Source organism: Magnolia sinica, chromosome 19 (genome assembly GCF_029962835.1).
Source record: "Magnolia sinica isolate HGM2019 chromosome 19, MsV1, whole genome shotgun sequence".
Lineage (NCBI taxonomy): Eukaryota > Viridiplantae > Streptophyta > Magnoliopsida > Magnoliales > Magnoliaceae > Magnolia > Magnolia sinica.
The window spans coordinates 17,652,439-17,664,294 of NC_080591.1; the positions used below are offsets into that span (position 1 = coordinate 17,652,439).

Here is an 11,856-nt window from a genome sequence, read left to right on the forward strand (position 1 = left end):
TGTCCGTTTGCTCCTTGTACTTTTCGTTCGAGGCATGTAACTTGGTTTGTACCTCCGCATGAATGCCCATGATCTTATCAGCCATATGTTCTGCTGCAATGCTCATGCCTGGGAGCTTGGGCAGAGGGACTAAGTCTAGTGTGTGGCGAGGTACTCATCCGTAAATAACCTGGAACGGAGATTTTCCCATCGAGCGGTTCACCATGTTATTGAATGCAAACTCTGCTTGAGACAAAGCTAAATCCCGCTGCTTCGGTTTTTCTCCTGAAATATATCGAAGGAGGTTTCCTAACATGCGATTCACAACCTCAGTTTAACCGTCAGTCTATAGGTGGTAGGCGCTGCTGAACTGAAGTCATGTATCAAATCGAGTCCACAAAGTCTGCCAAAAGTGGCTTATGAACTTCATGTCACGATCAAAAGTAATAGTCTTGGGAACCCCGTGTAGCCACACAATTTCTCTGAAGAATAGATTCACCACATGTGTTGCATTGAGTCTTCTGGCATAAAGTGCACCATCTTGGAGAAATGATCTACTACCACGAACATCGAATCCATACCGCATTGTGTTCGTGGGAGACCAAGCACGAAGTCCATAGATAAATCCTCCCAAGGGCCATCAGGCATGGGTAACGGGGTGTAGAGGCCCGTATTATGAGATTGCCCCTTGGAGGTATGACAAATATAACAACATTGGACTGCCTTTCCCACATCACGTACCAATTACGGCCAGTAATACCGTTCTTCCACAAGAGCTCGTGTCTTATCTCGCCAAGGTGTCCACTGATGCCACCTCCATGTAGCTCTTGGATTATCTGTTCCCTTAGCAAACTGTTCAGGATGCACAGTCGATTTCCCTTGAAAAGGAACCCGTCTTGCATATGTAAGTCGCTGGGGTGACCTTCTTGGCATCTAACCCATGCATCCTTGAAGTCGTCGTCACCGACATATATGTCTTTGAGGTGCTCGAACTCGACAACCTCATTGCTCATAGTGACTAACAAAGTTGCACGGCGACTCAGTGCATCAGCTACTTTGTTCTGTTGCCCTGAATTGTGTTTTAGTAGAACGTGAATTCCTGTAAAAACGAGATCCATCTAGCATGCACACAGTTAATGTTAGCTTAACTATTAACGAATTTAAGAGCTTGAAGGTCCGTGTAAAGTATGAATTTCCTTTGAATCAAATAATGTCGCCAGTGTCACAGTGCCTGGACCATCGCGTATAACTCGATCTCATATGTGGACAATGTTCACTCCTCAAGTATAGGGTTATGATGTAGTAATAAACTCGGTAAGACCGAGGTCGAATCCACAGGGATTGATACATGTACATTATCTGAAACCAAGTAGAACTAGAACTAGACTAAGATGTAATCTAAACCAAATAGAAATTAAGAAATAATTGTGGAATAATTATCTAAAACTTTAAGAAATTCAGAGGAAGGGAAACTAGGGATTCAGAGGATCCACTTGTAGAGATCAGGGAGATCTTATGCTTGCATCAGGAATCATGGAAATCAAACTGAATTTACTTGATCTGGGTTTCAAGAGATGAAGGGTATATAAATTAAAATGGATTCCATCATCTAACCATGCCCAGGAGACGATGGTAAACAATAGGATTAAACTAATTACCAACCAATCAACAATGTATGAAGATCAGGAAGGGTACTATCATCCAACCATGCCCAGGAGACGATGGTGAACAACAGGGCCTCCTGACGTCATAAACATCAAAAGAGAAAAAGAAATATTCAAAGCCATTGCAAACCCATTGTAATTTCAGTCACAACAGACCATTAAAGACTGAGAAAATATTCCTTTAATAATCAACTTAAAACCAAGTTCAGTTCAGAAATTTAAATTAAATGCATGCAATAGTGTCTCCCATCTCGCTACAGGCTTCACCTCTTAGCCCCAGCTAAGAGGTTTAGCCTAGCATGATTATGCTAGAACCAAAGAAAAACAATCAAAGGAATAAAAGGAAAAGAAAACAAGAAACAAAAAAACCGGATCTCTCTCTTGCAAATCGTCCAGCCAAATCCCTCCTGCTGCTTCCCGTTTTTTCTCCCTTCCTTCTTTTTTTTTTCTTCCGTTCCTTCAAAGCCAAGCCCTTTATAGAGCTGTCCTCGGAGAGGGATTTCCGCACTCCCTGCGGAAGTTTCACGAGCAGGAATCTGTCCAGAGAATCCCGCTGTTGCTCTGATTTTACGCAAGAAGTGCTTGCGTTTGACTCGCGTTTGGTGCGGTTTGGCCCACCAGTTTGACGATCTGACCTCTTGGGCGTGGTTACATTAGACCTTGCACATGATTGGTCGGTCTGGATCATGCATCCGACCACCATCATGGACGCATAACGGCCCGAGAAAGCCGGGCGGCGTCCGGTTTTCACGAACGCCCGTAACAGGGCACGCGCTGACGCGTGGTGGGGCCCACTTCACTGGTTTTTTGAAAGATCCACTCCGTCTATTCGTATCAGCTCGAAAAAATAGGTGGGACTCACTGTTTTTGGATAAAAATCGGTGCGGTCCAAGGATGATTTCATTCAGTCGTCCGCCTTTAGTTTTGACGATCAACAGCCGCCCTCCGATGTTTCTTGAAATTCCGCCATCTAGGCGAGGATGATAGGGGGCAAGGGCTTCTGATGGACGGTCCGGATCAGTCCATTGCATCACGGTGGTGGCCCACAAAGATTCGTCCGCACGTCTGTGTGCGGACGCTGGACGAAAAATCACGGAACTCGAACGAGTCTCGGTCAGAGACGGAGTTGTTTTTGTTTTTAATGCCGTGCACGGCTAGTGCACTTATGTACTATGCACCTCTGTCTCATATGGGATCCACATATGATGTTCGCGAGAAATCTACACCGTCCATCTTCTGAATCGTCAAAATTAAGGCGTTGAGACCGAAGATGAGGCGTATCCAGAGATCAGGTGGGCCCCAGATAAGTAAATTGTGGGCTGAAATGTCCGTTGGGCCACTTCCACAGTGATCTAATGGATAGAATTTTACGTGTACGGTTCATTTATGGTCCTCAGGCCACGTATGGAGTTTCGAACTGATCAGATGGTGGGAACCCTATGATCTTGCATTCTGGACACTTTTCAGGCCACTTGAGCTTCAATTTCTCGATTTTCTTGGATCCCTGACGTGCAAATCTGTCGATCTTGGTCTCCTAGGGTGTGTCGCTTGCCTTGGTGACTTCAGGCTGTTAAATCCATGCTTTTAGTACCCTTTCCCAGTCCAGGCTCGTGAATACGCCCTGCATCACAAACATGATTAAATCAGGCCATTAAGCGGTATCATGCGTGTAAATCTATGTAACAACTGGGTCTGATATGCAATAGTTGACCCTCAACACAACCCACAACCAGCATTTTGCTAGTCCCGAGCAAAGTATGCGAAAAATAAGTTGAGAATTACAGAACAATTTCTATAAAATCGAATGATTTTTGAAAAACAATCCAGATCCTAGAATTCTATGATTCATGAATGTTGGGCATTACTATCTCCTGAACTCGAGCACACGATAATTTCATAGTCGAGTTCAAAGTATTAATCCATCAATCAGAACAATTCTAAATATTAAGTTCCATGGGTGTATAGTATAATCTTGGCTTATTAACATGAAACTCACTTCTCAATTTCAGGATATTATTGGTCACCAATAAGCTAATTCATGATAACCAAAACTTTCCTCACAAATCATCTTTTCATTCCTCCAGCTTTTGATTTTTCCATTAAAAGTAACGCCAAGAAGGGAAATCAAATCCTCACCTACAGGGAGCAAACATATGGTGAAGACCATTGCCTATCCCTTTCCGACTGGCTACTTTGGGAAATTGAACCTTCACCTATAGGGAGCAAACCTATGGTGAAGATTATTCGCCCAATCCTTTCAATTTTCTAAGGCTGGTTCTTTTCATGCTTAGTGAGTACCACGTTAATCCTTCAATATCAGACTGAAACCTTAATATGCAAGCGAGATGTGTCTTGCGAATTCATGACTCAATTAATGTTTACAAATTCTAATAATGGATTAACAATTCAAACTTAGTTGTGAAATTTAATAGATAACCGAATCCAAGAGTCGTAAATTACCAACATCATGTATTTTGCTATTCCCAGTGTCCCAGATGGCCATCAAAATCACTTTGAATTCATATGAAATTCCAGAAAAATTTAAAATTTTCACAATTTTCGCTCAGGACTAAGAAAACACTGATTAGGAAACCTAATCTCCCACCCCCAACCTAAGATCTACACTGTCCTCAATGTAAAAGAAATAAGCATGTAATGCACATGAGACAATGAAAATATAAGGGGAGTGATGGAAAGATAGTATCTGGATGAAAGAATCAAGAGGCTTTCCAAAGATATTTACATAAGAGCGGGTCAGCACAAGAGAGAAACCAATCAGAAGTAAAATAAAAAATAATAAAAAATAAAATCCTACCTATACCACTTTCGCAGGTACTCTCAATTGCATTTAGCGTATGCAACAAGCCTTTAAACCCCTAGGTTACCCCTAGTGGACGAGTTGTAGTCTCGTGAGGGTTTGCAGTAATGTTACCCACAAACATTGAACTCACTAATGAAAAAAAACAAAATGAAATGAAGAGCTGGGCTGCCTCCCATGAGCGCTAAGTTTACCGTCTTCAGGCAGACAATAAAGCAACTATCCTAGTCCTATGAAAACAGGAAACCTACCTATACCTCCATCAGACTAGGAGATCAATCCTTGTAGACAGGATCAGTCAGAGGCATGGACATGTCCTCTGAATCAAATTTCTCGACAAATGGTTTCAATCGATGTCCATTGACTTTAAACTCCTTGCCATTGTCGGGATCTCTTATCTCAACGGCCCCATGCGGAAAAACAGTGACAACAATGTAAGGGCTGGTCCAACGAGATCGAAGCTTACCCGGAAAGAGATGTAATCGAGAATTGTACAAAAGGACCTTCTGACCAGGCGTGAATGATTTTCGCAAAATGTGTTGGTCATGAAATGCTTTCATCTTGTCCTTGTAAATTCTTGAATTATCGTATGCATCATTCCGGATTTCCTCCAGTTCATTCAATTGAAGTTTGCGTAGCGAGCCAGCGTTGTCCAGATTGAAATTAAGATTTTTGATCGCCCAGTACGCTTTATGTTCCAGCTCCACAGGCAAGTGACAAGCTTTCCCATAGACAAGTCTAAAGGGAGACATTCCAATAGGGGTTTTAAAAGCAGTACGGTATGCCCATAAGGCATCGGTCAATCGAATTGACCAATCCTTACGATCAGGGTTAACCGTTTTCTCTAGGATATGTTTAATCTCCCTATTGGAAATCTCAGCTTGTCCACTTGTCTGTGGATGGTATGGGGTGCTCACCTTATGAGAGATACCGTATTTCTTCATTAAGCTCTCAAATGGTTTATTGCAAAAGTGTGAGCCTCCATCACTAATGATGGCTCGAGGCGTTCCGAATCGAGAAAGGATGTTTTCTTTTAGTAATTTAATGACCGTGCGATGGTCATTAGTTCGACACGGAATCGCTTCGACCCATTTAGTGACATAATCTACAGCGAGCAAAATATATAGATTTCCAAAAGATTGGGGGAATGGTCCCATGAAATCGATGCCCTAGCAATCAAATGCTTCAATGATAAGGATGGGATTCAAAGGCATCATATTTCGACGGGACAATGCTCCCAATTTCTGACAACGCTCACAAGCTCTGCAAAACTCATAAGTGTCCCTAAACATAGTGGGCCAGTAAAAGCCACACTGTAGAATCTTGGCCGTGGTCTTTTTAGCAGAAAAGTGACCACCACAGGCCTGTGAGTGACAGAAGGAGGTGGGTAATATTTCGTCGTACACATCTCCTTAGGATTTGGTCTGGGTAATATTTAAATAAATAAGGATCATCCTAGAAAAAGTTGGGCACCTCGGTGAAGAATTTCTTCTTATCTTGCGCAGTCCACTGTGTCGGTATGGCACCTGTAGCAAGATAATTAGCAATATCAGCGAACCAAGGTGAATAGGAGACTCGGAACAATTGTTCATCAGGGAACATGTCATTGATATGGATCGTCTCAAGGGGATCAGAGGTATTAAGGCGAGAAAGGTGATCGGCCACAACGTTTTCTACTCCCTTTTTATCTTTAATCTCCAAATCAAATTCTTGGAGTAGAAGAATCTATCGTATCAAGTGGGGCTTAGAATCATTCTTAGAAAGAAGATACTTCAGTGCCGCATGATCTGTATAGATAATGATCTTGGATCCGATCAGGTAGGACCTAAATTTGTCCAAAGCGAACACTACGGCTAAGAGTTCTTTTTCCGTAGTCGAGTAGTTCACTTGGGCAGGATTTAGAGTCCTACTCGCGTAATGAATGACGTAGGGCCTCTTATCTTTTCTCTGGCCTAGGACCACCCCAAGAGCATAATCAGAAGCGTCGCACATAAGCTCAAAAGGAAGGCTCTAGTCGGGTGGCTGCATGATAGGTGCAGTGGTTAACGTGCCTTTAAGCTTGGTGAAAGCTTCCTGGAATTGCTCAGTCCACTCGTATGGAGCATCCTTTTGAAAAAGATTACATAAAGGACGAGAGAGGAGACTAAAGTCCTTTATGAATCGCCTGTAAAATCCTGCGTGTCCTAGGAAGGATCGCACGTCTTTGATGTTCTTGGGTGGAGGTAGGTTAGAGATAAGATCGATTTTTGCCTTATCTACCTCGATTCCTTTGGATGAGATGATATGCCCAAGGACAATTCCCTTCTGAACCATGAAATGACACTTCTCCCAATTAAGTACCAAGTTCTTTTCTTCACATCTTTTCAGCACACATTTAAGACTTTCCAAGCACTTGCTGAAAGATGGACCGTAAACAGAGAAATCATCCATGAAGACCTTTAGATATTGCCCCACCATATCAGAAAAGATACTAAGCATACATCGTTGAAAGGTGGCAGGGGCATTACATAGTCCAAATGGCATCCTTCGATAGGCAAAGGTGCCGTAGGGACATGTAAATGTGGTCTTTTCCTGGTCTTCAAGGGCTATCTCTATCTGGTTGTAGCCCGAATACCCATCAAGGAAACTGTAATAGGAATGACCGGTTAACCTTTCCAAGATCTGATCAATGAATGGTAAAGGAAAGTGGTCTTTTCTCGTGACGGTATTCAACTTTCTGTAGTCAATGCACATTCTCCAACCAGTAGTGACTCTAGTTGGCACGAGTTCATTATTGGCATTGGCTACGATGGTGATTTCGGACTTCTTAGGGACCACTTGAGTTGGACTCACCCATTGACTATCGGATATAGGGTATATGATACCCACGTCCAATAGTTTAAGAACCTCAGCTTTAACCACTTCCTTCATGTTTGGATTTAGTCTACGTTGTGGTTGCCGAGCGGTTTTTGCATTATCCTCAAGATATATGTGATGAGTACAAATCGAGGGATCGATTCCCTTGAGGTTCGCTATCGTCCATCCCAGGGCTCCTTTATGCTCAATGAGAGTAGATATGAGCATACTCTCCTGTTCTTTCTCCAGGTGGGCAGAGATTACCATCGGGTATGTCTCATCTTGACCTAAATAGGCATATTTCAAATTAGAGGGCAAAGGTTTTAGGTCAAGCTTCGGCGACTTGAGGTTAGACGGTAGAGGCACTACATCGGTTTGTGGCAATTCTTCAAATTGTGGCCTCCACTGGTTAACTTCAAGTACCGGTACAGTATCAAGCAAGGAGCACGTCTCCCTAAGCATGTCATCATTAAAATCATGGGAGTGGGCCAGGCACGTCTCTAGATGGTCAGAGGATAAGGTCAGAGGTGTCGTATCTTCTACAAAAGAGTCAATCATGTTAATGTCTTGAAAATCGTCATCATCCTCTGCGTTGCTGCCATTATTGAAAAAAATGTTTGACTCCAATGTCAAATTTCCAAAAGACATAGTCATGACACCATTCCTGCAATTGATAATTGCATTTGACGTAGCAAGGAATGGGCGACCAAGAATGACGGGAATCTGAGTGCTCATGTTATTGATGGGTTCGGTGTCCAGGATGATAAAATCTACAGGGTAGTAAAATCTATCGACCTGGACTAACACATCCTTAATTATCCCTCTTGGTACACGAATAGAGCGATCAGCAAGTTGTAGTATGGTTAGGGTGAGTTTTAATTCACCCAAACCTAACTATTTGTATACCGAGTAAGGAATCAGATTGATGCTCGCTCCTAAGTCAAGAAGTGCATGATCAATTTGATGGTTCCCGATTACACATGATATGGTTGGGCTACCGGGATCCTTGAATTTCTGCGGCACGTCTTGCTTCAGGATGACACTCACTTTCTCAGTCAAGAAGATTTTCTTTTGAATAATTTTTCATCTTTTGGTCGTGCATAAGTCTTTCAGAAATTTGGCATATGAAGGAATCTGTTTCACGACATCAAGTAGAGGAATGTTGACTTTCACTTGTTTCAACGCCTCTAGGATATCCTGAGAGTTAGAAAGAGGTTTTGGTGAAACCAACCGTTGGGGGAACGAAGCAACTGGCTTCTCTAGAAGTTCCGGTTCTAATTTTTGTGGGGCATCACTGGATCCATCATTGTTGTCCTCTTCTGGTTCTTGAGGCTTTTCGGGCCTAACCAGAAGAGTTTTGTCAATGATCTTTTCACTCCTAAGAGTGGTGATGGATTTAGCGTGCCCCATCTGATTTGAAGAGCTGAGATCATTAATCTCGTACTGCGGTTTAGGATTGGGGAGAGGTTATGCAGGAAGCATCCCCTTTTCTATAACCGTCATACGAGAATCTATCTTTTGCATAAAATCTGTAATTCCCCGCATTGCCTGAGCCAGCTCTTGTATAGAATTTTGAACCGGTTCCTCTTGAGGTTTCACTTGATTTGGATTTTGATTGAAGAAACCTGGAGGAGTAGCCGTTTGTCCATTCCTCCAACTAAAGTTTGGATGATTTTTCCAACCAGGATTGTACGTATTGGAGTTAGGTCCAGTAAAAGGTCTTTGATAGTTGTTTACGGCATTAGCTTGTTCATTCAACACTCCTCGAAAGGCGGGTATTGTAGGACAGTTTTCAGTTGTATGAATGTTGCAATCACAAATGCCGCAAACAATTTCATTAACCTTATCCTTCTTTCCTTCCATGGCCTCAACTTTCCTTATGAGCGTAGTCACTTTACACTTGAGATCATCCTCTTCTTTCAAGAGATATAATCCACCTTTCTCCTTTAATTGAGTCGGCCTAGACGTGGTGTTCGCCATTGGGTAATAGTCCCATGATTGTGTTTTTTCAGCGAGACTATCGAGGTAATCCCATACCTCATCAACATCTTTATTAATGAACTCTCCATTACACATTGTCTCTACCATTTGGCGCATGGAAGATGTCAGTCCATCATAGAAAAAATTTGTAATGCACCACATTTCAAATCCGTGTTGTAGGCATGAACTGACCAAATCTTTGAACCTTTCCCAACATTGGAAGAATGTTTCATCTTCCTTTTGGGCAAAGTTCATGTTTGCTTTTCTGAGGGTAATCGTTTTATGATGTGGGAAGAATTTTTTTATGAATTCCCTCTGCATGTCGTTCCATGTGCCAATGGATCTAGGACGCAGTGAATGTAACCACGTCTTAGCTTTCTCTTTTAAGGAAAAAGGAAAGAGTTTCAGCCTAATTGTATCCTCAGATACATTAGGAAAACATAGTGTAGCCATAATCTCATCGAACTCTTTCAAATGTAAATATGGACTTTCAGATTCAAGTCCATGGAATTTGGGAAGGAGTTGGATAACTCCTGGCTTGATGTCCATTTGTCCTGTATTTTCAGGAAAAATCATGCATGAGGGCGTACTCACTCCCACCGGTTATAGATAATCTCGTAAAGTACGAGGCGGGGGTGCCTGTTGCACCTCATTCTCATCTTGGGTATCCTCCACCCTGGGTGGAAGTAGAGGAGGTTGGTCTTCAGCCATAACTTCAGTTAACTCAGGGGATTTCGAGCGGTGTCTAGTCCTGCGATGAATAGTCAACCCCTCAACCAATCCTCCTTCAGTCAAGAGACGTCAAGTGTTGTCACGGGCCCACTTGGGCATGAAACACTCACAGCCCTCAATTTAAATTTGAAACCTAATCCTAAGAAAGAAAATCTATAAAGAAAGAGAGGGTTGGAAAGGAGTTACCAAATTGGAGGCCCTAAGTTGAAGACCTGCAAAATAAAACAAAATAAGTTAGATTCTAAAAAGAGAAGAACAATCCTTTAAAAGAAAGATAGAAGTGAACTAGCTTCTAAAAGAAGAGAGCCCTAAACTAGAAAGTAAATTAAAAAGAGCACTGAAAAATAGAAAGTAGAGAAGAAGCTTACCGAATTAGAAATTTCTATCTTAAAGGCCTACAAAATAGGAAGGATAGTTTCTAAACTAAAATTCTACGATTAGAAAGTAAATAAAAATAATAGAAAGTTAATTTCTAAGAAGGGAAATAACTAACCTAGTTTCTAAAAACAAAAGAGGAAAATTTCTAAAAATAAACTATTTCCTTCAAATAGGAAAATACTAGAATTAGAAGATTTCTAAAATTTAAACCCTAATTTTAAAAGTGGAAAAAGTAGAGAAATTAGGAAGGAATTACCAATTTAGGAACTTATGTCAGGATCCTACAAAATATGGAAACAAGTTAGTTTCTAATAAAATAAAACCTTTAGCCTAAAGTTAGTAAAATCTTAATCCTAACCTAATTCTAAAACTAATTAATTTCAGAAAAACGTAACTGTCAGTCCCCGGCAACGGCGCCAAAAACTTGTTCACTCCCCAAGTATAGGGTTGTGATGTAGTAATAAACTCAGTAAGACCGAGGTCGAATCCACAGGGACTGATACCTGTACGTTATCTGAAACCAAGTAGAACTAGAACTAGACTAAGATGTAATCTAAACCAAATAGAATTTAAGAAATAATTGTGGAATAATTATCTAAAACTTTAAGAAATTCAGAGGAAGGGAAACTAGGGATTCAGAGGATCCACTTGTAAAGATCAGGGAGATCTTATGCTTGCATTAGGAATCATGGAAATCAAACTGAATTTACTTGATCTGGGTTTCAAGAGATGAAGGGTATATAAATTAAAATGGATTCCATCATCTAACCATGCCCAGGAGACGATGGTAAACAACAGGATTAAACTAATTACCAACCAATCAACAATGTATGAAGATCAGGAAGGGTACAATCATCCAACCATGCCCAAGAGACGATGGTGAACAACAGGGCCTCTTGACATCATAAACATCAAAAGAGAAAAAGAAATATTCAAAGCCATTGTAAACCCATTGTAATTTCAGTCACAACAGACCATTAAAGACTGAGAAAATATTCCTTTAATAATCAACTTAAAACCAAGTTCAGTTCAGAAATTTAAATTAAATGCATGCAATAGTGTCTCCCATCTCGCTACAGGCTTCACCTCTTAGCCCCAGCTAAGAGGTTTAGCCTAGCATGATTATGCTAGAACCACAGAAAAACAATCAAAGGAATAAAAGGAAAAGAAAACAAGAAACAAAAAAACCGGATCTCTCTCTTGCAAATCGTCCAGCCAAATCCCTCCTGCTGCTTCCCATTTTTTCTCCCTTCCTTCTTTTTTTTTCTTCTGTTCCTTCAAAGCCAAGCCCTTTATAAAGCTGTCCTCGGAGAGGGATTTCCACACTCTCTGCGGAAGTTTCATGAGCAGGAAACTGTCCAGAGAATCCCGCTGTTGCTCTGACTTTACGCAAGAAGTGCTTGCGTTCGACCCACGTTTGGTGCGGTTTGGCCCACCAGTTTGACTATCTGACCTCTTGGGCGAGGTTAC

At 41.5% G+C, this 11,856-nt stretch overlaps 1 non-coding gene across 1 annotated transcript; it reads left to right on the plus strand.

Annotated features, from left to right (window-relative positions):
* Nucleotides 1–9,442: 9,442 nt before the first annotated feature.
* Nucleotides 9,443–9,549, plus strand: LOC131235828 (small nucleolar RNA R71). The gene has a single exon (XR_009166348.1). It is a non-coding gene; the product is annotated as a small nucleolar RNA R71 (small nucleolar RNA).
* Nucleotides 9,550–11,856: the final 2,307 nt, after the last annotated feature.